At 35.2% G+C, this 6006-nt stretch overlaps 1 long non-coding RNA gene across 2 annotated transcripts; it reads right to left on the bottom strand.

Moving 5' to 3' along the window:
* Positions 1-441: 441 nt before the first annotated feature.
* LOC140175850 (uncharacterized) lies at positions 442-2096 on the bottom strand. Of its 2 annotated transcripts, XR_011866638.1 has the most exons (4): positions 1694-2088; positions 1510-1576; positions 1278-1371; positions 442-647 (listed from the first exon to the last, which is right to left on the bottom strand). It is a non-coding gene; the product is annotated as an uncharacterized lncRNA (long non-coding RNA). The 2 variants fall into 2 exon arrangements; XR_011866637.1 differs by lacking the exon at positions 1510-1576 and having other exon boundaries at positions 1694-2096.
* Between the last annotated feature and the right edge of the window lie 3910 nt (positions 2097-6006).

The following is a 6006-nucleotide window of genomic DNA, read 5'->3' as shown; positions in this document are numbered from 1 at the left end:
TAAGGTGCAGACTTAACTCCCAACGAATAATTGCTTACTTCCCTATACATCGCTCGGATTATTTTCTTTAACACCTAAAAATATAGAAAACTTGCAAATATAATAAATAATAAAATATATTCAATTTAACCAATTTTCTACTCAGAAGAAAATCGAATATACTTAACCAATACAACACAACCATTGAAGCTAAAGACTTCGATTAATTAAAGGAAAAGGGCTAGAAAAAGAGAACAGAGAATGATACCTTCACTTTCAGCAAGGTCAGCTACTATCTTGAAGAATTCCAAGCCTTTGGTGAAAGTCTTTACTTTTCATGCCCTCTTCGATTTTATTACATTCAAGGTTCCAGGAATGCAAAGCACAAAGTGACACTAATGTGTTTTGACCCCCCAACAAAGTGTTAACAAATTTAAAAAGAAAGAAGAAAAAAAAAACAGAAGGATGCGACGAAATCTATATGAAGAATTAGCCCCCCAGCATTATGCTTTCTCTTGTAATGTTCATCTTATGCCGAAAAGGCATTCTAGAATGTATAAACTAACAACGAAAAAAGTGGGTTAAAATGTTGCTTTTAAGCAATGGAGAAATCCCTCACCTGAACATAACAGGGTCTCACCCTTCTCCTTCATTTTATCTTCATATTCCTAGTTAAGAAAGAAATCGGTTTTAAATCAATACATCATAATAAGTAATAATTTACAGAAACTATTTATAAAAAAGATTAGCATACAACTGTGTGGAGTGACTTCTGAGTGTAAATTTAATTAAGGTCAGAGAAAAATCAACTTGGAAATTGGCCTCAGAGTGCCAGAGCTCAACTATCACAGATATATGTTCTCCATTATTGTTTTTCATAAAAAGGAAATAATTGTGTGCAGTTATATACAAGTGAACATAATTCCTCCATTGAGAATCAAACAATGTTCCCAAGATAACCACTAATTTGGAGGCAATCTGAAAGAATTTATCCTCACAAACTTACTGACCTCTATTTTCTTTAACTTCATGTAAATCTTATCCTGTTAACTAGTTCTAATTATCAGAAGATGATCATGATTCTTGAAGAAATCTCAATTTTCGGCACTAAGCAGATATTGCAAGTCACTACAAATTGGTTTTCACTATTCCACATGCTAAGAGATTCATGCATTCTATAGAAAAACACATGATCAATTAATACTTTCATGATGACAACAATAACAATAATAATAAAACAATAACAACAACAATGAATAAATAAAAGAAAGTGGTGTGAGAAACAAGACTTGACATACTCATCATTTACAAGTTCTCAATCTGTTTCTTCAGCTGTTCAGGATCTTTCTTAAGAATTTCCACTTCGCTCACCTTCTTCCTTTCCTTCTTATTCTGTTAAGCAAAAACAAAAGAACAAATAATTATAACTAAATTAAAATAAATAAGTAAGCAAGAACTTCGTAATAACAAAAATCTCAGTAGATAAAGCTGGGTTTCATTGAAGCAGCTACTAGGGTTAGAAAGAAATACCCCTATGTCTATCATCATGACTTTCCCTTCGATTTGTACAGCGGCTACTTGCATTATAGTTTTTCAACTAATTAGGGTACATATTGAAAAAAATGAGAAAAGAGTCAAGAATTACCCTTTTCAATTCCTTCTTGCAAAGCTCCTTTTGATAAGAATCTTAAAAATTAATTGGAAAAAAAGTTACCTAAAATCAGAGGAGCAGAGACCACCCAGCAATGAAGCAGGGAAGCAACAGCAACGACGCAAAAGAAGGGAAGCAACAACAAGCCTGGTGAGGAGGCAAAGAAGCCGCGACGACCCACAGCAAGGATCGGAGCAACGACGACCCACGACCAGGAGCAAAGAAGCAGCCACGGCGTACACAGTGAAGAGAGAGTGAGTTGAGATACGCAGTGAATAGAGTGGGAGTTTCTACCTTCGGCGATGGTGGGGGCTGGGAGGAAGGAAAGTGAGCTCGGAAGAAGAAGAAGAAGAAGAAGAAGAAGAAGAAGGAGGAGGAAACGGGCTAGGGTTATCTTTTTTTTTTCTAAGTTACGAGGGAATGAGAATTTTGGGAGGGAGGAGGATTTTGGGAAGAATGGGGAAACGATCACGTTTCGGGGAGGGATAATAAAAAAATGAAAAAATAGAGATTTTGAGAGAGGAAAAACGACGTCGTTTTGGGGATGAAATTAAAAAAAAATATAAAAAATTGTGATTATACATAGACCACTTTAGGCCACTTCCAATAACCGTGACCATAGACTCTTTTAGGTCATTCCCTAAAATCGTGACCATAGATACCTTTAGATCACTCCCAAAACCGTGACCATAGATCTCTTTAGGTCACCCCCAAAACCGTGACCATAAATCCTTTTAGGTCACCCTTTTTTAAAAAATCGTGACCATAGATGATACGTGGTTAGGAGGGTATTTTCGTCATCTTAGAGCTAAGGGACGGAATGGTAACCTTGTTATATTCAAGGATCTGAATACTGGAAGAATTGTACCATGCCAGTCTTGGACATCAAGAAGACCAAGAGTCCGTCTCAAAAACAGTGGTGCTGAAAGGGCGACAACTCATAAAGCCCATTGGGCTAAGTCAGGACAGCAAGAAGCCTAATAATACTTTTCAAATTCAATGGGAGGCATAATTTATTATTAATTTTCGAATTTTTAGGCATTTATGTTAGTTTGTTTTGTTGTTAGAGTTTGTTGGAAGATTTGAATTACTTCTGATTTGCTTAGTAGTATTTTTAGGGATTTTAAATTTAAATCAAATCTGATCTAATCTAATAAGATCAAATCTGATTTAAATTAGTTATCATATATTTAGGATTTTAAAATTTAAATCAAATCTGATCTAATCCAGTAAGATCAAATCTGATTTAAATTAGTTATCTTATCTTTTAGTTAGTTTTATAGGTGCCTATTTAAACACCTTTGGTGAGACAATTTACATAACTTTTGATGAATAAAATTTCCTTAGTGCTTTATGCACGTCTTTTATTGTGTGATTAAGTGAGGTGAGTGATTTGCTTCGCGTGTTGCATGGAGAAAATTGAGTGATTCAATTTTCATCCCTCTGATCTAGGTTGTCAAGGACAGGTTCTTTGAAGGCCTAGTAGGGAGCCCCTTCCGGTGACCTAGGTTGCTAAGAACAAGTTTCTTAGAGGTCTAGTAGGAAAAACCCCATTTATCTATCTTGTTGTTGTTTTTCCTTATCATCTGGTATCAGTTACAGGTCGTAGGTAAATTCTTATTTATCTACACGTTCCCTGGGTCTTGTTTAGTCTCTTTGTTTTTTTTCTTTAATATTTGTAAATTCACGTTAGAGTAAAAAAAAACGTTAGAGTAAAAAAAAGGAAAAAAATTCCTTTTTAATTTTATTTTTGCATTTATCCTATCTTTAAGTCAGTGTCTGAAAAAAATATAAAAAAATAATAAAAAAATGATTGAGTATTACGATAGTGATGATGAAGGAAGCTCATATGCGAAAAAGAGTTCTCAGTTTTAAATCCCTGCATTCAAAGGGAGGAATGATCCTGAAGCGTATTTCAGATGGGAAAGGAAGGTAGAATCGATTTTTGCAAATTGCGTCCTTTCAGAGGAAAAGAAGGTTCAACTGGTACAAGCCAATTTTTCCAATGCTATCCGTATATGGTGGACTGAATTAGGAAGATCTAGAAGACGGTACGGAAAGAGCCCAATTTACAGCTAGGAGAAAATGAAGAAAATCATGAGGAGGCAGTTTGTGCTATCATCATACCACATGAGGAATCAAGTTGTGCCATCATCATATCACAATGAATTTTTTGGAAGATTTTGTAAGTTGCAACAAGGTTCACAATCAGTAATGGAATACCACAGAATTTTTATATTTAATGGGCAAAGCTAATATTAAAAGGAGTCATGAGGTTCTTATGGAACGGTTTTTGTTTGGATTACATGAAGAACTTGCAGATACAGTCCAACGTTACCGTTACGCAACCATGGAGGATTTGGTCAAATTGGCCATTGGCTGGGAGCAGGTGTAACAAATGAGAGATCGCCAAAACAAGAGAATTTCTTCTACAATTATCTTTCATTCTTCTTCAAAGTTAGAGATGGAAGAATCTGTTGAGTATGCTGTAGATGGTGATGTATTCTTGGAAGATTCAAACATGAAGAATTTCTCAACTGAGTCCTTGGGATATGAGCAATTTGAAAACTATGAGAGAAAAGAAATTGAAAAAGACAGTGAGTGTTTGAGTGAAAAGAATCCATGTTTGTTTGAAAGCGAGAGTTTTGAGAGAAAAGATGAGAATAGTGAAAGAGAGGAGTCAATGAGTGACAAAGAAACTGAAAGTAATAAACACACTTGTGAGGGAGATCTAGAAAGTTCTAGCTTAGACAAGAGTGCATTCGTATCATTGAATTCCACGAAATCCTTAGTTTCTCATACATCTAACCAAGATATTCCTAATGTTTTTATATCAAATTTTCCAGGCGTTGTAGATTCACTGGTCAATTATGGAGGCATTAATATGGATGAAAAGGAAGAAAGACAAATTGCACACTTTGGACAAGATGGTGAAGCCATAGCTGAAAAGATTGAACTTGCACACATGAGGGACATAGCTACAATTCAGTGGATAGAGAAGAGCCATCAAACAATGGTATTTAAACCTGGAGATTGGGTTTGGATTCCTTGGAGGGACGAAGAGCATCTCATGCAAGATTCGAGGATGAATCTTTTTGAAGAGGGAGAGAATGATACGTGGTTAGGAGGGCATTTTTGTCATCTTAGAGCTAAGGGACGGAATGGTAATCTTGTCATATTCAAGGATCTGAATACTAGAAGAATTGTACTATGCCAGTCTTGGACATCAAGAAGACCAAGAGTCCGTCTCAAAAATAGTGGTGCTGAAAGGGCGACAACTCATAAAGCCCATTGGGCTAAGTCAGGACAGCAAGAAGCCCAATAATACTTTTCAAATTCAATGGGTGGCATAATTTATTATTAATTTTCAAATCTTTAGGCATTTATGTTAGTTTGTTTTGTTGTTAGAGTTTGTTGGAAGATTTGAATTACTTCTGATTTGCTTAGTAGTATTTTTAGGGATTTTAAATTTAAATCAAATCTGATCTAATCTAATAAGATCAAATCTAATTTAAATTAGTTATCATATCTTTAGGATTTTAAAATTTAAATCAAATATGATCTAATCCAATAAGATCAAATCTGATTTAAATTAGTTATCTTATCTTTTAGTTAGTTTTATAAGTGCTTATCTAAACACCTTTGGTGAGACAATTTACATAACTTTTGATGAAAAAAATTTTCTTAGTGCTTTATGCACGTTTTTATTGTGTGATTAAGTGAGGTGAGTGATTTGCTTCGCTTGTTGCATGGAGAAAATTGAGTGATTCAATTTTCATCCCTCTGATCTAGGTTGTCAAGGACAGGTTCTTTGAAGGTCTAGTAGGGAGCCCCTTCCAGTGACCTAGGTTGCTAAGAACAGGTTTCTTAGAGGTCTAGTAGGAAAAACCTCATTTATCTATCCTATTGTTTTTCCTTTATCTGTTTAAATTACTTATCAATAGACCCTTTTTGGTCACTGTAAAAAATCGTGACCATAGACCCCTTTAGGTCACCCCCAAAACCGTGACCATAGACCCCTTTAGACCACCCCCCAAAACCGTGACCATAAACCTTTTAGGCCATCTTTTTTTAAAAAACCGTGACCATAGGTGCTCTATGGTCACCCTTTCTCTAAAAACCGTGACCATAGTTTTTTTTGTCACGGTAAAAAATCGTGACCATAGACCCTCTATGATCACGGTTTTTTACCGTGACAAAAAAAATTGTAGCCATAGACCTAAAATGTTGTAGTGTCCCCCCTCCCTCTCTCTCTGTGCGTATGTGTGTATGTATAATGAACATGCATTCTCTTCTACAATTTGACTGTCATCTTATCTTCCACAATTTGACTGTGTCATCTTATCTTATTTTTCTTAATTATAGTATTTTTACTA

This window comes from Arachis hypogaea, chromosome 10 (assembly GCF_003086295.3).
Source record: "Arachis hypogaea cultivar Tifrunner chromosome 10, arahy.Tifrunner.gnm2.J5K5, whole genome shotgun sequence".
In the NCBI taxonomy this organism is placed as follows: Eukaryota; Viridiplantae; Streptophyta; class Magnoliopsida; order Fabales; family Fabaceae; genus Arachis; species Arachis hypogaea.
This window is presented reverse-complemented; position numbering and strand designations above follow the sequence as displayed.